The 21974-nt window shown below is 59.2% G+C and overlaps 1 protein-coding gene across 2 annotated transcripts in view; it reads right to left on the bottom strand.

Annotated features, from left to right (window-relative positions):
* PTPRS (protein tyrosine phosphatase receptor type S) overlaps positions 1-20273 on the bottom strand; it is a 164723-nt gene extending 144450 nt beyond the window's left edge. For both annotated transcript variants that reach the window (XM_082495277.1, XM_082495279.1), the window contains exon 1: positions 20201-20273. The gene's annotated coding sequence lies outside the window, so the exon portion shown is untranslated. The remainder of the gene's footprint in view (positions 1-20200) is intronic.
* Positions 20274-21974: the final 1701 nt, after the last annotated feature.

Raw genomic sequence — 21974 nt, 5'->3', positions numbered from 1 at the left:
TTCCTCCAAGGACAGTGATTTTTTAGCTCATTTTCCATCGCTGCAGAGTAATGTTTTTTCTCTAAAAAGACCATGTATTGCTCTGCTTGCAAAAAAAGGTGCAGGATGCCCAGAGACAGGTACGAAGGAAGCCGGAGTCCCAAAATGAACCCAGCTGGAAAGGGCCAGCTACTGCCCCACCACAGTGAGATGCAGCGGACCATGGGTCCTCTCCATCCACAGAATCCCAAGAGCTCAACAACAGCAGCTTAAAAATACAACTTGCAGTCTATTTCGTTTAAATGCTCCAAACACAGATCAACACTTGGTTTAAATATTCATCGGTGCCAGGACAGGACCCGTGAGCCATCCGGCAAGTGGGATGGGAGCTCCATCCACCACCATGGAGCACACCTTCAGCTCAGGGGCCGCTTCGTACCACCTTACTGCCAACGGTCTCCAATTAACGCCAGCCACCGAGCCTGCGCCTCTTACAGCAACGGTAAACTCAAAAGGGACTTTCCCCCCCTTTTTCCCAAACCCTCGCCAGCAGTCAGCTAAATCCAGATCTGCTCTTCACACCCACCCACGAGCCGGGGCAACCAGCAAAGGTTCATTAGCAGGAGGAGCTGTGCGCCTCTTGCTTTGAACATGAAAGCAGCCCGAAGGGGGGTATTTTGTGGAGGAGGAGAATATTCATCACAAAAAAAAACCCAAAACCCAGAGCAGCTAACACTGCCTTCAGCTTCCCTGATGCCAAAAGGGCTCCTGTGGACAAGGTTAAGGATGGGGCATCACCCAAACGGGGACGGGGAAGAAAGGTTTCTCTTCTCAAGTCATCTCTCAGGAGACCTCTGTCCACTCAAACTGTGGGATGTGAGCGGTCACCTGCTCAGCTTTCCCTCGGGCCCCCACACCGGCGTGTTTGGGGTTGCCTCTTACCCTCATAGCCGTTTAACCTGCTGTTTCCATAGCTAATATTCCACCGAGGCAATGCAAGACACACACAGCGCTAAACCAGTAAATAAACAGCCCCATTTCCCAGCTGGACAAACCCTCCAACTCTCTTGACATGAGATCCTGCACTGTTATCATACATGAAGTATTCCTGAAATGAGTTGGCCAGGAGGAAAGTTTCATGGGAACCCGACGGCAGCCCCCCAAAACTGCAACGAGCTGTGGGATGTCCCTGCTGCAAGGCTGCAGGAGGAGTATTTTGGATGCCACTGAGCGCAGGAGCTGGGGAGGGCAGATATGACAGCGGGTGCCCGTAGGGCTTTGCTCTGCAGCAACAAGACCCAGAGGCGAGGATGCTCCTTCAGCCTTCCTACACCACTAACTCTGCGATCAAGAGATGCTGGATGCTCCCATGATGTGGTGTTTTATTCTCAGCATCAGAAACCAAAGGTTTAACCTTCGGAGGGCAAACACAGAGCAGCCAACAGCGCCCTAAGGAGCTGGGTACTGCTGGTTGCTTCTCTGGGCGAGTTATCAGTAGCCCAAGGAAAGTTTGGTCTTCTCAAGTTCACGGTTGTCATGTGAAAACCCCATGGATCCACGAGTTGAGCCCTGGGCTCCTGGTGAAGGACGGCTACACATGTGCCCATTTTACAAATGAGAAAGTTCAAGAATGAACTGGAAAAACAATGTTCCCTTGGTCTGCAGCAGAGCAGGGAACAGAGCCTGCTCCCAACCATCCTTCCTCCAACAGCCACCACCACATGCCGCGGTTTCCACCAGGCAAACACCAGGAGCAGCGTCTGGAAAACCCTTAAAAGCCTCTAAAGGCCCAAACTTACCAAGAAGTGAGCAATAACCACAGGACGGCGACTCCGCACATAATCCGGATTTCTCATGGATCCCAAAACACCTAAAAGGACCCAATTCTCAGAGCACAGGGAGTCCCCAGAGAGGCTGGAGAGTCCTGTGCTGCTCTTGCCACGGCTGGAAAAGCTCAGACCCGGAGCGTGGATCAATACCTCCTTTGCCCCCACGGCACTGTCAGGAACAGCGATGCTTTGGAGAGGGAGCGCAGGAGCGGAGCAAACCCGTCATAAGCAGGAACTCAATTTTGCCCATCATTATGGTTGGCTTTAACAAATAGCTTCTGGGGATGGCAGGTACTTTATTAATTTTTCCCCTGTGCAGCATGCAGGATGATTGAAGAAATCACTGGCCTGTTGATTTGTTTGCCTCCCTGGCCCAAAATAACTAGCTATTTATTTTTAAACAGCAGGATGCATCAAATCTTCAAATCGAGGCGATGGAGCCGGGAGGATGTGCCACATGCAGCCATGGCACCGGTGCCTGGGGAGAAGGTTTCAGTCCCTTTCTCCACACTGGGAAAAGCCAGGTCCAAGTCTCCCACTCGCACTTCAGACAAAGGAAAAATAAAGGGATTTTCCACCCCACTGGGTATCTTCTAGCAGCCACGTTCCTGGTGGCCCCGCTGGACTCACTGCCTGCCGTGCCCAAGCTTTGGTCTGGTTGATGCCCCGGGAGGGTTTGGGTACCTCAGCCTCAAATATAGCCCCTGGCCTTGGGCTCTGCCGCATGTCCCCGACGCTCAGGGTGGGGGGGAGCTTCTGGGTGATGGTAGGACAGAAGAAGCTGCAACGTGTGCATCGGGAACCAAATAATCTTTGAAGGTCCTTCTCTCTCCAACAGTTCTCCTGCAAAAGCACGGCCATGGCAAGCACCAGGCAGCGACTCGCAGTGCTGCAGCACCTTGCCGACTCCTCCAACCTCACCCCAAGACCTGAGCAAGATGTTGGCCACGTCCCTGAGCCCTCCTGGAGCCCTCCAAGGTCAGCAGCGAGCCGAGGCTATCTCAGGCGCCCACATCCCTGTCGGAGCTGGAGCTCCTCTCCTGTCCCAGCGGCCGCGGTTGCTCGCGCAGGAGGATTCAGGATTCATGTTTTGCCCTCCCATGGGATTGCTCCAGGCGTGCAGGAAATGCCCAAAGCAGCAGCTGATGCACAGGGACCCGTGCGACTGAAAAACAGGGTTAATCAGCCCTCCCGAGGCAGCGCCACCGGGGCTGTCAGCATGGTGTTTCGGCGGTGAGCTCCCGGTGGGGCTGCGCCGGCGGGAGGGAGCATCCAGTCCAACGACATCCGCAGGATGGGACATCCCCTGCGCTGCTCTGCTTCGTAAAGACATCCCTGGGGTTCAGGGGAAGGAGATTCTCAAGTCAACCCCAGCAGAAATTACACGAGGCAGCTTCCACATCCCCACTCTGTAGGCCCCTACAGATGACCTCTCTGTGTGTTTTTTTTAAGCGCCATCTCCATTCTTTGTGGTTACTGAGAGTGTTTTCCATATGAGCAGCACAGGAGAGTCTTCCAGCGCCTGCAGCCATCCCACGCTGGAGCCTCCCGAGCAGCCAAGCGAGACCTGCGCAACCCCAACGCAGGCTGCGAGCTGCCACGGGGACCACGTGGGCAGTAACGCATCCAGCGAGGACGTACGAAACCACTGCCGGGGAAAGGCGAGGCTGAGAGAGACGGCACGGATGGAGCTGCGGCAGCACGGTGCCACGGCCGAGGGGACACAGGGACAGAGAGCAAAAGCACCCGGCTCCAGCGCTGCCAGCACCGCCGGGTCCCCAAAGGGTCCCCAAAGGGTCCCCAAAGCCCCAAGGCAGCGGTGGCTGCTGCCCGCGACAGTTTGGCATGGCGCTGGCTCTCCGCACGCTCGCTTCACGGAGAGCCTTTTTTTGTTTGTTTTCTTTCTTTTTTCTTAATTTAGAAAAAAGGAAAAGGGGAGGGAAGCAACTGCGCGATCCTCCAGGGAGCCAGGACTCCTCGAGCCCATCCCCAGAGCAGGGTTAAACTGCATTAAATCCGAACGGAGCTCTGCAACAGAGCCCGAAAGCAGAGGAGAGGACCTCCCCCTGCACACACGCTTCCTCCCGCTCCCCGGGGACGGCAGCAGCGACCTGCGGGCGCATCTTCTACCTGCCATACGCACGCACTATAAATAACACGCCACGCGGAGGAGTGCTATTTAAAAGCAGGTCCTGTGGCACTGGCCGTCTCACCGTGAGCCGTGCCGGGGCTGGTGCCCGCTCCTCCCTCAGCAAACGAGGCCCGCGCTCCGTGCAAACACGACGGGCTCGTGCCCAGGGCCGTGCACGCCGCGCCGGGCAGCCACGCACCGTCCAAACATGCCCAGCGAGGGCTGCGGTTTCTGCAGCACAGAACCTCCGTGGCATCGATCTCGCTTTGCCGCTGTCGCGTGCCGGGGTACATCAGCATATGGGAGCATCGCCTCTCTGACGGAGGCGGGTAAGGACTCCGCTTCCCCGGCTTGGGAGAGAGAAACAGCAATCGCCACCCCGACCGGGCTGGGCTGCAGCTCAGCTGCCCCATGCCCGATGCAAAGACCCGTCTCTTCCAAAAAGACCTCCGGAAATGCACTGCTGAAAATACAGCACATATTACACACCGCTGAGTACCAACCACTCCCTCCTCCTCCTCCTCCTCCTCCTCGCCATGTCCCAGCCCCGCGTCCCCTCCCCTTCCAACTCTTCAGGGGTTGGACTGGATGATCTCCAGAGGTCCCTTCCAACCCCGACCATTCTGATTCTGTGATTCCCACCCCGTCCCACCAGGCGCCGGCCGCAGAGGGGCCCTGCCAGCTGACAGATGGAGCTTCAGGTTAACGAATCCAATTTGTCAGACACAAAAAGCCAAAGCATTTCATTTCTGCTGGCTTTTTCTTTATGAAATTGCTCAGACATTCAAGACGTGAAATGTCACTGTGTCACTTGGTGGCAGCTGAGGGCACGGAGCTGGAAAGGTCGGGAGAAGCTCTCCAAGAGCTCCCCCTGCTCGGCTTGAAGGGAAGGGGGACAGGGCACACGGGGCCACCATCACCGCTGGGGATACGGGGACCATCAGCCCACGCCTCCGCCAGCTGCAAGCCCAGTGCTCCCAGTCCCGCAAGCTCTGAGCAGAGCGCAGAGGGATGCTAACGACCAGTGCTAGAGCATGAGCATCCACTCGTGATCGCAAACAAGCCCTTTTTGCTCTCCTGGGCTCCCAAACCCCCCACCACACTCCCCTCGACTCAGGGGCTGGCTGGGACCACCGCGTTCCCCTGACCTTCCCCAGCTCGCCCTGACCACCCCGGGGAACAGAGGGCTCGTTCTGCTCCCGCGCTCACCCGCGGCGAAAAAACACAGCCAGGATGCTTAGCCAAGCCCTCACATCCCAAAAGAATAAATAACCAACACGCACGAGGGCAGATCTGCCCCAACAGCCCAGAAAGGCTGGAAAATCTGCTGCAAATCCCTCCCCAGAGAAGGGCAGGAGTTTGCACCCCGAAAGGGTTTGGTGGTGGGACGACGCATGCGCGGAGCCTGCCAGCAGCGCCCCGAGCAGCTCCCTCTGCCCCCGGGGAGACGGAGACCGGTCCTCGCGTGCCTCGTAGCCCCCGGGACACTGCTCCATTTTACTGCAAACAGCAGAAGCAACAACCAACAAAGCCACAGGGTTTCTCTTAGGGCCGCTCAGGGCATCCACCACTCGGGTAGGACCCAGAGGCAGCGTCGGACGCATGGCAGAGCCCGTTTGTATCCCACCAGGAGCAGGGAAAGCTCCGGCACGTGCCGATGAACCACGCAACGGCGCTCTGCCACAACCTCTGCCACCTCGAGCTGGGATGTCTGGAAGAGTTTTTCCCGCGTTACCCCACAAGCAGTGCTCAGGGCACCCCATCTCCTAACCGGAGGAACCCGAAAGCTGCGTCAGCACAGCAGGAAGCGGTCGCAGAGGCCACGGGCAGACAGGGCTGCGTTCCCCGCCGGGTCATGCCACGGGGCAGGGAGCGAGCGCCGCCGCTGCCGGGCACCCCTCCAGCCGGGAGGGAACCTGAGACCTCCCCTCGGGGGTGAATTTACTGCTGGGAACATACAGTTACAGAGCGGCCGGTGCCGGAGGCGAGGCGGAACAGGACACCCTGCAGCGCGAGGCCCAGCTATGCCAGTTATGAAAGCGCCTGAAAACGAAAACGGTTGGTGTCCGTTCGTCCCCAGGGCCGGAGCCACCGAGCCCACCATCGTCAGCTCCGCTGCAGACACCGCTCCACCTGCGTGTATAATTGCAGGAGGCCGGGGAGAAGAGGAGCTGCTGCAGGTTTCTGCGCGTCAGCCCCAGTCTCATCTCAGGGCTGGAGCCTCCCCGTGCGTTGGAAGGCTGATGCGGGTCCAAAAAGCATCTCTGCTCACACGCACCCACAGGGGTCAGCAGCAGTGTCCCCCATCCCTCCTGCCACCCTGCTATAGGGACGTCGCACTGTTGGTCAAAGCCTCAGGCTCTGCGCGATGCCCAAAGCGCAGCAACACGATGCAGCGCGGTGGCCCACGCTGGGATTTCACAGTCCTGCCCCAAAATGCCAAACCCCCACCCCAGAGCAGAGCAGGTACCAGGCAGGAGAGCAAAAGCTGCTTCCCACACCAGCCTGCCACGTTCTCTGGATGATTCCTGGTCCCAGCAGCAGGAAGGGCTGCCAGCTTCTCTGCCCAAGAAGATGCAGAGTGGGGATGCTGCTCCGGTTTGCCTCTGCGGCACATGGAAATTCCAACAGAAACCAAGAGAAGCATTGCCAGGAGGGCCTGATCCAAGCAGCAGTGCGTGGGCAGAGCCCAGGAGCTGCAGACAGGGAGACATGACTTTGGTCAACCTGTGCCCAGTGCTGCAGCACCCATGGGAGACGTTCCACAAGCATCTGCGGGGGCAGGATGGAGCCTGGGCTCTCCCGTGGCATCGGGGAGCTCCCACTCCCACGGCACGAGGCTCCGCAGAAGCTTTCACGCATCCCCCTGGGAGGGGGCGGTGGCGGTGGCGGTGGCGTGGAGCCCTGCCGGGAGGAGCGGCGCAGCCGGCGTGGGGGCAGCTGGCACCGAGCTGAGCAGCGGGGCTGCGCGTCCCCTCCGCCACCGAGCGCACGGGCTGTTCCCGCACCCGGCGTCCCTTCCACCGCCTCCTTCCCGGCGGTGTCCCCCGCACGCCCATCTGCTGCCGCCCGCACCGTCCTCCCCCACGCACCCTCACCGAGCGCTGCTGGCTCATCCCATCCCGGCTGCCCCAAAGCTTTCCCAAGAGCCCCAAACATTCCCCGGAATGGGGCTGCTCGGCAGCAATGTGGGTTTTCCCAGTTGTGCCGATGCGCGCTTCGAGAGGCTCGATGGCAAGCAAGCGCGTGCTCACGGCATCAGCCGACGGGCAGCGCAAGCGTGCCAAAGGGTACCTCTGCCCTGCGCTCCCTGCCCCCCCCATCCGCATCCAGAGGCTGCAACCGCAAGAGGAGCCAAGAGATGCACATACGGACAGCAAAGGACTGACAGACAGAACTCCATTTGATGCCACCGCGTTCAGCGCCGCCTTGACGCAGGGCACTGAGAAAGCAGCACAGCCATCTCGCAACTTAGAAAAGCTCAAGCCCTGCAATTATTTAATAGGCAGGATTTCAGGATATGGGTTTTTTCCCCCTCCTAAAAGACCAATCAGAAAAAAAAAAAAAAGTGGTTTTAAAATGAAGCAACTTCCAAAGAAAAATCCAAGTTGAAAGTCTTGCTTTAATTTTATTCTGAAGATTAAAGCACGCCGCAGAGCGTTCTGGGGGGGTCCGGCATCACAAGCTCCTCTGATACTTCCCAGAAAAACCTGCAATCAAATCACCTGTAAATGCTCCTCGTGAGAAGGTTCAGGGGGCTCGGAGGAGAGCACAGCTCTTCGGGACAAGCACCGCCTGAGACAGTGCCGGACAGCCCCTGCCTCGAGAGCGTCTGTCCTGCAGCAGTCAGGACGGAGGATGAAAAATTGAGGCGCAGAGAAGGGATACGACTCGCTCAAAGACATCGGAAAAAGTCAAGGGTAAGCCAAGAACAAAGCATCAGGCTGGGAGATCCAGTTACGAGACAACGCAGCCTAATTACAGCCTGGCTCTGGGTGGTTTTTAAGAGCGAAATATAAACCTATGTGCTCTGCGGGCTGAACCGGCCGGGCCAGCGCTGGGGACGGTGGCTCCGGGGCACAGACCCCTCCGAGGACAGCCCTCCGCAAAGCAGTTTGAAGGAAGACTCCCGGCAAGAGCTGAAGCGCTTCTCCCCCAGCTTCCCACCCCCCCAGCGCCCGCTCGGCACGGGCTGCACCAGCAGATAGGACGCGCTCAAGCACGCAGCAAGCTCACCCCTTCGAGGAGGCACCCGAAGGCAGCGCAGGCGTGACCTGCCCGCCCCGCTCCACCAGTCCTGTCCCCCAGCTCCCCTAGACGCGGAGCAGGGACCCAAACCACATCACCCATCCTCAATAAGAGGGGACATCCCAGTAACTAAAGCACAGGACGAGGTAGGACAGTGGGGACCATGTCCCAGGTGGGTCCTCGCGCGCAGCTCTGTGCGCACACGTAGGCCGGGAGGACCCCCGCCAGCTGCAGACGCACCTCTGGGCAGGAAAACTGCGTCTCCTCTCTTCATCCCCTCCTCGCTACTCCTCCCCCAGCCCAAAATCCAGCTCCTTGCCAGGCCAGGCACGCGCCGGAGGCCCGTGGCACCCACCTGAGCCCCCCCAACCCACGCGGCATGCTCCCACGGCAGCCGGGATGAGAAGCCTTCGCTGCGAGGGCCGTTAAATATTTTATTCATCTTCCTCTCTGACTTACAAGAAATACTTTAGTTCCTCCCCACCTCCCAACTTTCCCTCCTTTCAAAGCAACCTTACACCCGTTTTTAGGCCGGCACGTCTTGGAGCGGCTGGATGGGCGCTGTCCCCCGTGTCACCTCCGACAGGAGGAGAAGCAAAGGGACGGCGGTGCCCTCCGCAGCGCCGGGGCAGCGGCTCAGCCCCGGGGATTCTCAAGCTGCTTTGCAGAGGGATGGATGGATGGATGGATGGATGGATGGATGGATGGATGGATGGATGGATGGATAAAGCATCGAAGCTGTCGTCCTGCTGCCTGCAGCTCAGGAGCTGATGCTGGGAGGTCTGTGGTCGCTCTCAAACCCCAAACAGCCTCACCGGGATCCCCTTACGGGGACCAGCAGCGAAGCCTTTAGGGCACGCAGTCTGTGCGCGGCCCCGGGGGTCAGGAACGGCAGCGGTGGTCCCAGCCCGCAGCGCCAGACAGGCTGCCACGGGTCAGGCGGCTAAAACTGAGGTGCTGAAATGAGATAGGGCCTGCGGGAGTGTCCTCCTCATCCCTCCCCGCGGAAGCGGGATAACGTCGGAAGGACACGCGGTGATGGTGGCTCATCCTCAGACCTCACCGCCGCCTCCTCCCTGTGCCCAGCTCCGCTCGGAGCACGACAGCGGGTTCATCCTCAGCCTCGGAGGGTGCCACGTTGGGCTTTGGGCTGCTGGAAAAAATAAATCTTCTTATCAGCACCATGTAACAAGTCCTTCCAGGAAGGAGTTAGCAGGGAGCTTTTTCGGCTGCCCTCCTCGGGGCCCCGAGCGGGGCTCGAAGCAGAGCCAGGGCTTCCACGGCAGAGCACCAGTCGGGCGTTACGGGTGGCCCGTGTCCAGCGACTCCCAATTCAGGGCGACTTTCCTCCTCCTGACAAGTTTTGCAACAGGACAGAAACAGGCTGTGATGCCGGAGAGGATCAGAGGTGACAGGAAATCCCAAACCAGAGGCAGATTCAGCTTGTTCTGGGTCAAATGCGGAGGAGGAAGCGGAGGCAGGAGCTGAGGCGCAGGGAGAGGAAAGCCCTCTCCAGAAGAGCAGCCCAGCAGGTCATGTCTGTACGAGGCTTCTGGGGATCCACAACGCTTCAACTCTGATGCCGAAGGTCAAAACCCCAGAGATGATCAGGAGCTGGTTCCTCAAAACCTCCAGGGTCTTTCCCAAAACGGGCTCAGAGGACGAGTAACCAGCAGCTCTCCCCGCTGGAGGGGGGCAGTCCCAGTGGCATCGGGACCAGCAGCAGCCGCCATCTCCCACTGCTGCACAGATGAAAAAAAAATCCATCCCAGGCACAGCAGACATCACCTTTGCTTTGGAGCGGGCGGCCGAGGCCGGCAGAGCCGAGCGGGGCACACCGACCCCCCGGCCGTGCCCCACGGGAGGGCAGACACTGAGTTCCCGCCGTCAGAGCTCTCTGCGGAACCGCAGCCCGTCCTCGGCGGTAAAACCAATGATGAGAGGAACGAGACGAGCAGCACTTTGATGGATGCTCCCTGGCTGCCGGCAACGCGGGGACGCAGAGGCCACCGTGCCGGGCGGGAAGCTGGGGCCATCGTGGCGGTGCTGCGTGCCCCAAATCAGGCTGCCCTCCCCGGCACCGCGCCGAGCCCGCCGACGGCTGAACCGCTCCCAGGACTGGTACCGGGTCCTGCCCGCTCCCGCGCTTGCTCTGGGGCCGCAGGGAGAAGGGTACAATGGCTCATCTGAACCGCACGTGGCACGTGCCTCACCTCACGCGGGGCCATCACCACCCCGGCACCCCGCGAGAGCCGGCGTAAAGCCCCTCCTGCCGAAAACCAGCCGGGACAGTGGCAGGGATTCACCCCTCGTGGGGTGGAGGAGGCAGCCTGGCCACCCAGTGCAGGGGGGGCGATAAGCTGCATTGGGGTGCTGCCCTACACCCCCAGCCGCAGGCAGGACGGGGGCCGCCTTCGGGGGTCCCTTCAGAAATCCCTGGGAAAAAAAAACCCACTGTCGGGTACTAACAGGGACACCGGGTTACATCCAAAGCCCCACCGTCTTAGAGCCCTGAACAGAAACAGCCACACGCAAATACCACCAATATACCTGGGAAAAAAAGCAGATTTGGTTCTTGCTTTATTTATCAGCCAGGCAAGCGATTCCCCGCGCACAGACAGGGGTGGGAGAGCAGGAACACATCCCCGAGACACCCTCTCCCGGCTCCAAAAACGTATTCATTATCCCCAGGCGGCTTCTGGCAGGGCAGAGAGATCGCTCTCCGATTAGAGATGTTTATCAGGCAGCTATAATGAAGGTGGGACAGTGACACTGTGATGAATATTATATTTCAGGAAAATTTAAATGAAATGATCCATCATGCCCAGCAGAAGATCAGCAACACCTTCTGCCGAGCGCCCGCGCCGCACCGAGCCGAGCGGCTCCTCCACCGCGGCTCCACTTCGGAGACCTGCGGTCACCTTGGCTCGCTGCTCCGGGGGAAAACCAGCGGCGAGAGATAAAGAGAAGCACTTTGTATTTATTTCCAAGCGCACACAGCGAAGCAGCAAAGCCAACCGGCGGGCTTGCAGCCTTCCCCAGCGCAGCAGCGAGACGTCCCCCTCGCGCAGGCTCCGCCGAGCGTCGGGACAACCCGTTTCATTTACTCCAGTGAGTTCGGGTCCCGGCGTTCATCACACCCAGAAATAGAGCGCCCTCGGAAACAGGACGCCGCTCGTGCAGGATGCGGAGGGGAAGGGTTACCGAGCGGCTTTTCCCTTAAGTGAAATATTGCCGCCGGCTCAATGGAAGCAGGAGGTCGGTCCCCCCTGGGAGGAAGCTATCAGAAACCACTCTCCCTCCCAGCACGGCGAAGTCCGCGTTGTGCTACCTGTTGCATTTTGCCACCAGGCAAAACGCTTGGAAGAGCACAAGGAGAGATTGAAAAGCGAGCGCGGGTGCAGCGGCAGGCAGGGCAGGGACACCAGAAACGCTCCGAGCTGCTGCAATCCAGACACGAACGCATTACACATTCATCTGAATTTTAAATACCGAGCATTATGACTGGCGTCCTCACAACTGCCACAGCAGCCTCGGCACTACAGCTTTTATGGTAATTCACAGGGAGTTACCCACAAGGCACTGCAGAGATTTTCTTGGCAGCCATCCTAAACTAATTTTTATAGGTTAGTGTACGGTTATACATAAACGTTTAAGAAAAATAAAATGGCGACTCGGAGGGAAGGAGCCGACCGGGAGGTTCCTGCACCGCTCTGCTCACGCCGCGCCGTGGTCCAGCACAAAATGCCGCAGAGCTGAGGTCTGTTGCCACCACTGGTGACACCATCCTGGGGACCGGGGGACAGAAATACCAGTAAATTCACAAACTGGTTTGCACTGGGCAAACCCCAGCGACGCCCAGCCCTCTGCACTGCTCCTGCACCGGTGCCACTGGGGTTCCTGAGCATCCCTCTGCCCTTCGCGGGGCGTTCAGCTCAACCGGGTCACGCCTGGCCAGGAGACGGCACGGCCACCACTCTGCCCGCTCCCAGGTGGCCATCGGCGCCTGCTGCGGGTCCGGGCGCTGGGCTGCAGTGCTCAGCCCCGTCTTCCCCTTCTCCCAGGCTGCCCAGCGGGGTCGGGAGCACCGGCCAGCTGCCTGGAGGGGAGCGGAGCAATCCCACGGGACAACAATTTGTTGGTGGAAACCACAGCATCCTGAGGCACACCTTTGATGTGCTTTGACCCTAACCGTCACCGCCCGCCCAGGGCCACCCCGCCACCCCCGGCACGTCCCCTTCTGCGGGGACAAAAGGACGGTTTGGTCCCCACCTGCCTCTGCCACCTCGGAGCTCCCAGCGGGATGCGGCTCTGCCCACCACCTTTGGTTCCCGCACATCCTGAGCCGCGGCCGGTCGGGGCTGACACGGGAACTTCACGTGGCGACTGGAAACTGCTGCTCAGCTCCCGACTCCCCGTCGCAGCCGAGGAGGGAAAGAGGCGAAGCCGGTGCCAGCGAGCGACAGCAACGCGTGGTAAACAAAGGAAAGAAGCAGCAGGAGGGAAACCTCCATCAGCGCAAGCCAGAAACAACACCCATCTACGTTTCACGGGAACCAAAGCAACCACTTGATGATATTGGACCTGAAGATTAGATTAAGAATAATCCCCAATTCCTGCAGATTTTGCATGCGCGCACACACACACACACACATGCACTTGCAGCGCGGCGAGCAGGTGACCCGGCCACCTCTGCTGCCTTCGCAAAAGCAAAATGGAGGGAAGCACCATCAAGACTTTTAAGAACCTTTCAGATTTAAATCATCCACGGAATTACTAGCAACGCTAATTTGGATACAGGGACACCACAAAGAATAAAACAATTAAGCAACAGCTCAGAGGGAGAGATGGTGAGATACGACTCAAGGACCACAGAGACAACGCGCTGCTTTCCAGACGAGGCTGCTGTCTTCCCCGAGATGGGATTACTGCATTTTGAGAAGCCACACAGATACCGGCACACCGTGCCCTCCCTCTCCTTCCCGCTATCTGCCATCCCGGCTCGGTGGACGGAAGCAAGAGAGATCGAGAGCGCTTTGCCTCCAGCCTTGTGCCTTCCGCACCCAGAGCACGTGGTTACCCCGTGTAACGCCGCACCGCATCACGTGTTCGCTGCCCGCAAACAGAGGTGAAAGGGGGGGGAAAAACCCGAAAGCAGCACTATGTAAAGCTCAGGCAGTTCTGAAGTTGGGATCTGGTGTATCTCAACCCGTCCCTCGATAGGGTGTGGAAACCCACCACCTCCCAGGAACACGGCAGCAAGCGCCGAAGAGAGCGAATCGCTCCCGCAGTCGGAGCAGACCAGCTTACCTGCTGTGCTCTTAAACCGGGTAACTAGAGGAAACTCAACGCTCCGAAGCGGGACACCAGATGCGTTCCCACCTTCACACCCCCACGGACCACGTCTGAGGTTCCCCAAGACCGGAGCAGAGGGACGGCAGCAGGAGAGGCAGGACCCCCAGGGCTTGTGCTCCCCACGCACAGGCTCACATGCGAACGCTTCACTACTCAAACCCCAACGGAATTAAAAATCCCCCCCGAGAGAGAGAGAGAGAGAGACCCTTCTTGCAAACCACCCCCAGGACCCGCCGTGCGTCCCAAATCGTGGCCACCGCCGAACCAGGCGCGATGGGAACCGGCTGCCTGCAGCCCCGCTGCCCACCTCCTTTAAAAGCCACTCGAACCTTCAGGTCTCCTCCTCCGTTAGGACATCCCCGCTAAGGTGGGGGCACCCCTGTTGCCCCCCAGGTCCCAGCCCAACTGCAACCCTCTGGGCTGGTGTAAACCACCACAGTGTAGAGCCGCCACCCACGACGGGAGGCTGTAAACAAGTGATTCAGCTGCTGCTCTGCAAAAACAGCCCCGACACCACGGCAGGAGCGGAGACCTCCAGGAGATGGGCAGAAACGGGCACAGGCCTACGCTGAACCACCCCACAGTCCCGATTTAATCTGATTTATGCAAATGTTAAACCAATTTAGGTGTGCACGGTGCATGAGTCGCCTGGCCTAGTTTAATTTGATGGGGTTTTAAACCCGTTTAGGCAAACCACGATCTGCTTTCCAATCTAGAGCAGCTCTTAATTGTGCGAATGTTGCCGAGGAAGTAGAGCACGGCCGATCCTCTTTGTGTGACAACACTCAAACTGCAATGGCCTGAGCTGTACTATATACGTGTGTGCACATATGTGTGTATCTTTATTTATTTATATTTTTAGGGCAGCGATCATCCCCCTGTGCTCAGCACTGGTGAGGCCCCACCGCGAGTGCTGTGTTCAGTTTTGGGCCCCTCACGACAAGACAGACATTGAGGCGCTGGAGGTGTCCAGAGAAGGGCAATGGAGCCGTGAGGGGTCTGGAGCACACGTCTGGTGAGGAGCGGCTGAGGGAGCTGGGGGGGTTCAGCCTGGAGAAGAGGAGGCTGAGGGGAGACCTTCTCGCTCTCTGCAGCTCCCTGAAAGGAGGGGGCAGCGAGGGGGGGGTCGGTCTCTGCTCCCGAGGAACAGGCGATGGGACAAGAGGAAATGGCCTCAAGTTGCCCCAGGGGAGGTTTAGGATGGAGATTAGGGAAAATTTCTTCACCAAAAGGGTTATCAAACGCTGGAACAGGCTGCCCGGGGAAGGGCTGGAATCCCCATCCCTGGAGGGATTTAAAAGACGTGTAGATGTGGCACTGGGGGACATGGGTTCGTGGTGGACTTGGCAGTGCTGGGTTAACGCTTGGACTCGATGATCTCAAAGCTCTTTTCCAACCTAAACGATTCTACGATAACGTAAGGAAGAGGGCAGAGCTATAAATCGCGTCTCTCTCCGGGCTGGCCGTGTCCAGGCCCCGAAACCCCGCTCTGCTGCGCCAGGAGCTGTGCAGAGGCCATCTCCAAAGCCTTCCAGCCCCAAGGTGCACATGCCCGGGCTGGTCCCCAGTAGCCCAGGGCCGCAGCAGGCCGGCTGGAGCAGGATATGGCAAAGCCCCGCTCTTCCACGGCGGGGCACAGAAGTCCCTGATGGGGCCAGCAGGTGCCAGGGGTGGGGAGAAATCCCAATGTTGGGTCCTGGTGTGTCCCCATCCCCACAAACTGGGCTGTCGTCATCCTCATCACCACCCCTCTGTCCCCAGAGAGGGCGCAGAGCATCCCTGAGCACCTTTGAGGATCCGCATCTCCTTGAATGCGCTGAGGTCTGCGTACAGCCCGTGCCCCTCTCCCCGCACCCGCACGTGTCCCCCTCCTCACACCCGGACACGCCGGGGGGGACACACGTACCCGTTCCCTCCCTCTGCCGCCGCAGCACCTCCGCCTCCTCTTTCGGCGGCTGCGGCCGGCGTGTGCTGCTCGCACGCGTGCGTGGGAGCCCCGTGCCAACCACGCCAGCCCTCGGGAGCCGCTGGGAGGACGGGAGCCAAGAGGCTCCACGGATTTAAAAAAAAAATAAAAATAAAAATTAAAGAAACCTCACACCTCCCGCCCAGCTCCTTATCAAGTGATGTCAAGAAGGCATCACGGGCTGAAAATTGCTCTTTTTTTGGATGACGCTGGGGGCTGCACCGGGACACAGCCATCCGCGAAGAGCTCTGCGTGCGGGACACGCGGCTCCGCAAGGGCTTGTTCAGACGAGCAGCGCATAATCCGACAGCGCAGGCAGATCTTGCAACGGGAACACTGAGCTGGACGGATTACTAAGCCAAGACAATGATGCCCAAGATACATAGGAAAAAAAAAAAAAAAAAAAAAAAAAAGTCCAATTATGTTGGATCCGACCCAGAAGTCGAGAGGGTTTATGAGTTAAAGGATGGGGCAAAAAAAAAAAGACAATTTCCAGTTTGCTAAGCTGATGTAAGGGGGGGCGGGGGGGGGGAAATCAGGCAGGTTATAAAGCAAACAATCAGAAAGAGAGGGCAAGAGCAAAAAAAAAAAGTGTCTAATAAACAGAGTCCTCAGATTGTTCCAGCTTATTGTGTAATAAACTTCGCAGGGAGGAGGCTGGCCTGAGCGTTACTACTGCGGGGCTCACAGGTTTAAAAATTGACAATTTTTACAAAAATAATACTCTTATAGCCAGAAGCTTCCCAGCCCGCCCAGCCTGGCGATTTTCTTCATTTTGCAAATATAAAGAAAAAAAATAAATAAAAGCTCCGAGGACTCAGCCCGGAGCAAAGCCCAGGCCGGCGGGCTCCGACCCCGCTGACCGCCGCGCGAGCGGAAGGGAACAGCGCTGCGCGGCCGGAGGGAGCGGGGCCAAGGGACGGCACTCTTGGAAGGAGAAAGGCACATTTTTCACGCTGTCGAAGCAACGATATTTAAGCAAAGTCATTTGCAGATTTTCCCTTTTTTTTTTTTGGGGGGGGGGGGGGAGAGTCACGAATAATACACACTTTCTTATCAACTCATATAAGAAGAATTTAAAGCTCAAAGTTCTGCAACCGTGGATTAAACTACTTGGCAGCGCCTTCTTAACGCGACCGAATAACCTCTCTCCTTACCGCGCGCTCGCCCTGCCCGCGCCGACGCGGGTTACATCTGCCTTCCCCTTACCTCCGTATCCCGTACCCGCAATTTCGTTATCTCCGCAATGCAAATGAAAACCCATTTCAGCTGGGAACGGAGAGGGGTCAAACAAAACCCACACGTGGCGGCAACATCTCCCACCCGTCCCGGCGAGTCGCCACCCGCGCACCCTCATACCCCACGTGGAAAAGCGGATAAACAGTCCGGCGTGTGTTCACTGCCTCGAGTTATTCTGCCGGACGGGACCCACGTCCCGCTCCACGCCGGGTTCGAGCCTGCAAAACCCACGGGGGGGCACCGCAGGGCGCTGACACCCCCACCCGCTGCCAGCCCACCGCAGGGCTGCGCTTAGAGACCTCAAAGCTGCATGAGGTGGGACAGTGTCCCACCTCAAAGACCCCTTGGAGGCCTCTAGCCACGGCCCAAGCCCTCCGGGGAAGCGTGGCTGCGGGGTGGGCAGCAGTTGTCCCTACCCTGTGAAAAACCACAAGCGCCACCCCTCCTCCAGCCTCAGTTTCCCCAGCGTGTGGCCATGTCGTCTCCTCGGACGTCCCACCTGGCTGCACGGCGGGTGTCTCTTCACCCTCATTCCCACCTCTCCCCTCAAAGCAGCAGCAGAATTAAGGCTCTAAGGAGAATCCACCCGCCCGGAGAAAAAGCAAAGGCGCATTTTTCCTCTTCTCCTTCGGCAACGTGTCACACCGGTCGTTCTTCAGCATCCAGAGAAAAGGCAGAGCGGACCCGCTCCCCTCGGGGCGAGATGGAGGGGACAGCCCAAGAAGAGGCCGCCTTTACCAAACTCACGTTTAAAAAAACCCGGTGACCAGGGGGGACAGCGACCCAGGGGACACGAAGGACCTGACTCCATCCTGCCAGCCAGGCCGATGCCAGAAGGCAACTACCAGAAGACTTCCAGGACCTCCTGCGCCCCATCACCTCCACCGCGGGAAGGGCTCGGCCGCCGGGGCCCCCTCTCCCCCGCGGTACGCGGTGGCACGGCTTCAGCTGGAAGCTCCTCTCGCATTACTCAAAGCATTTATGACTTTTCCCCGTTTGAAACATGGGCCCTCACCACGCACAGGAAGGAGGAGGAGAGCGCCGGCAAACTCGTTAATTTATAAGTCAATCTGGCAGGGAGCAATTAGCAGCTTTCCCACCGTGGGGTTGGCAGGACGAGGGGGTACCGTCCCCCGGGGGAGGGCAGGAGGGTCCCCGCATCGGCACGCGCCCTGTGCTGCCCGACCCAACGCAGCGGCTCCGTGCTCAGGACCCCCACGGGACACATTTTTCCTCCCCCACCGGGAGCTCCCCCGGCCCGAGGGGACGCGCAGCCTCAGCCCCCGCAGCGGGACCCCCCCCCCCCCCGTCAGGTCACACCGCTGGCTCCCCCAGCCCAGCGCGGGTACGCACCCCCCAAAAGACGCTTTATAGGGGGTGGAAAAAAAAAATTAAAAATATAAAATCCATAATATTTTACTACACTTGTTCCTGGCGGAGCGCTGACAGCCCGGGAGCCACCGGCAGCAGAAAAGCTGGGGGGGGGGGAGGGGGGGTGTCCCCCGCAAATTTCACCAGCAGGGGGTTGTGTGGGGAGAGGACAGGGGGACACCCCAGGAGTGCACCCCCTCGCCCCCCGCGGGGTCTTCCAGCTCGGAGGAAGGGCTGGAACACACACACACACACACACACGCACGCACACAAACCCGCTTTTTCCTCCCGATCGCAACGAGCGCTTTCCCAAAAGCGGAGCCTCCCGGGGGCTCGGAGAGGACAAACGCCCAACAAGCGGAGCTGCCCCCGCCCCGGGAGGGCGCAGCACCCACCGGTGACACCCCTGTCCCCGACACCCCTCCCACGGGTGTCACCTCGGCACCAGCATCAGCTTTTTTCCGCCCTTATCCCACACCCACACCATTTGCTTCCCCAGGAGGGACTGGAACAGGATCCTCCCAGTGAAACACAAACACTATTAATGGTTACTCTTATTTTGGGGGTTTTGTTGGTTGTTTTTATTTTCGCCCTCCGTGTGACAAGTGTTGGCTCGGGGACACGGGGGCAGCTCTCGCCCGCCGCAGGATGGCCCCAAGGCTCAGGATTTCAGCTGAAATCCCCGAGGGCAGATGGAAAAGGGCCACCCAGGGGTGTCCCTCCGTCCCCGGAGCCACCTGCACCTGGCAGGAGGAGGAGGTTTGGTGCAGGGGAGGGGACACCCCCAGACACGGGGTCCCGGGTAGTTTTGGGGTGAAGTGGAGCCCTTCCTCACTGCTGTCACCATCACCGGGGCCGCCGCAGAGCAAAACCCACTTCCCGACGGGCTCCGGAGCTGGCGGAGAGGACAAGGGACCCCCGGAGCCACCGGTGTTTGGGGTGGGGTAAGGGCAGCACCCCGGGGGGACACAGGCGGGGTCCGACACCTCCTCCGGTACCCGCATCCGACACCTCCTCCGGTACCCGCATCCCAGCGATGCTGCTCCGGGAGCGCCAACGGCTTTGCCACCGGAGCATCCCCAGCGCAGGCGGATGCCGGGAGGCGGCGAAGCCACCGATGCCACCGAGTGGGGACACGGGTGCCCCCCACCAGCACGGGTGGTCCCGCAGCCCTTAGCGCGGGGGAGACGCCGGAACACCCCAAATCCCATCGGGTGGATCATCCCGTGGGTGGCACCGTGGGTGGGAAGGGGTAGCGGGGGGGGACACGCACAGGGGGAGCGGGGCCAGAGCACGGCGGGGGAAGGGGGGACCCCCGTCCTAACGGGGAGGGGAAGGAGGGGGGGGCGGAGGGAGTGAACCGGTACCGGGGGGGGGGGGGGCGCGGGAGGGAGCGCAGAGCACCGCCCGAGGACCGGAGCTCATCCCCAGCACCGGGCTCACCCCGAGGACCCCCCCGCCCGGTACCGGCGTCCCCCCCCGCCCTCCCTCGCACCCCACCGCTGCCAGTGCCGGTGGCCCTAGCGCGCCCCCTCCCCTCGCTATAGCGCGCCCTCCCCCCCCCTTCGATACGCCCTCCCCCCCTCCGGTGCCACCTGCCTGCCGCTCCTCTACACCCCCACCATTACAACGCGCCCCCCCCACACCCGCCGGCAGCACCCCCCGCACCGCGACCCCAACGCCGCCTGCCCACACCCCTCTCAAGCGCCCCCCCCCCCGCTATAACGCCACCCTCGCCCTCCCGCCACCTGCGCCCCTCTCCCGTCCAGCGCCGCTCCACCGCGCCCCCCCCCGCTCCACCGCTCACCTCGCTATAACGCGACCCACCCCCCCACCCCTCCGCGTAACCCACCCGCGCGCCGCTCGCTCCCCCGCGTAACCCGTCCACGCGACCCACCTGCGCCCCCCCGCTACAACGCGCGCTCAGTGCACCCCACCTGCACCCGCGCCGGACAAAGCGGCCCCGCTGCGACGGGTGTGGGGGGTGTGTGTGTGTGTGTGTCCGTCCCCCCGCCCCCTCTACACCGCGCCCCACACCCACCGCCCCCCGCTATACCGCGCCCCCGCCCCCCCCCGCCGTACCTGCCGGCACGGCCGCCCGCTCCCATGCTGGCCGGCGGAGGGGCGCGGAAGGGCCGCGGCCACCGCCCCCCCCTCCGTCCTCCGCCTCCTCCTCCTCCGCCTCCGCCTCCTCCCTCCGCCTCCGCCCGGCGGCTGCGCTGGGGCCGCGGCGCGGGGACACTGCGGCGCGAGCTCCCGCCCGCCGCCGGCCACTCGCACAGGTGATGTCATTCCCCGAGCCGCCGCCGCCTGACGTCACCGCGGGGCGGGCCACACCCCTCCCCCTCCTCCCCCTCCTCCTCCTCCTCCTCCTCGCGTTGGGGAGGGGGGCGCGCGCGCGCGGGGTGGAGGGGGGGGGGGGAGTGGCTGACGTCACCGCGGAGGCGAGGCGCGCGTCGGCGGGGCGTGGCCGCGCCTTAAAGGCCCCGCGCGGGTGTGGCGCACGTGGGCGCGGGGCGGCGAGGGACGCGGGGCTCGGGGGACCCGGGGTGGCCCTGGTGGCCCTCCTCGCCCCCCGCCCCGCCCCGCCGCGCCTATTTCCATAAATTCCCCTTTTTCAGTGTACTTCCAATTTCTGGGCATATTCGCAGTATTTAGTGTATTTGCCATCGTCGGTGCATTTCTGCTGTTTAACGGATTTCCCTTAATATATAATCGCTATTCATTGTGTTCCACACCTGACCCGTATTAACAACTTTCACTCTCATTTCTCACATTCGGCATCTTCCCCACAGTGAACGCACTGTATTGTCGGCTGCTTCGATGTGACGTATTTGCCCGATCTAATGTATTGCCAATATTCAATATATTACCTATAATCAATATTTTTCCCATATTCAATACATACTCACAGGTAATATAGTCATCATATTTGGTATTTTGCACCTCAGTATTTTATTCATATTCAATGTATTAACTATATTTAATACATTCCTCATAATTCATATATTTCTCATATTTAATATTTCCCCCATATTTAATATATTCCTCACGTTCCAGATACTTCCCATATCTAATATATTTATCATACTTATTTTTTTCCCCATGTTTAATATATTCCCCATATTCAATATATTCCCCATATTCAATATACTTCCCATATTTAATATATTTCTCGTATTTAATTTTTCCCTATATTTAATATATTTCTCATACTTAATATTTCCCCACATTTAATATATTTCCCATATTTAATTTCCCCCCATATTTAATATATTCCTCATACTCAGTACACTTCCCATATTTAATATATTTCTCATAGTCAATATACTTGCCATATTTAATGTATTCCCCATATTTAACGTATTCCCCATATTTAACGTATTCCCTATATTTAATATATTCCCCAGATTTAATATATTCCCCATTTTTAATATATTTCCCATCCTCAGTGCCTCTCCCTTCGCTGTTTCCCACCATTTGGCCCCACCGCGGCGGCTCTTTCCCCCCCGGTGCTCCTGGGGGCTGCGACACCCCGTGATGCCCTCCACCTCCGGTGCCCAAATGCTCAAATTAGCAAAAAAAAAAAAAAAAAAAGCAAAACCTTTGCCCCAAAGGGGTGTTTTTGCGCGAGCGGGGCCGATAGCCGGCAGCTCGGCATCCGTAGCCGGAGAACCGCTGCCGGCTGCTCCACGAGAGAAGCACTTTTCAAACGGGGGAAAAAAAAATAAAGGGGAAAAAAAAAAAAAAAAACCAAAAAAAAAAAGAGAGAGAATTGGAGGAAACATTTTATTTTATCATTTTCCGTTCCTGAAGCCCCCGAGCGTGCCAGGTGGGCGCTCGCGCTCCGGGGGCA

The sequence above is a fragment of the Vanellus vanellus genome, assembly GCF_965231255.1.
Source record: "Vanellus vanellus genome assembly, chromosome: 25".
NCBI lineage: Eukaryota > Metazoa > Chordata > Aves > Charadriiformes > Charadriidae > Vanellus > Vanellus vanellus.
Note: the sequence above shows the minus strand (reverse complement) of the source record. Positions and strands in the feature narration are given on the sequence as shown.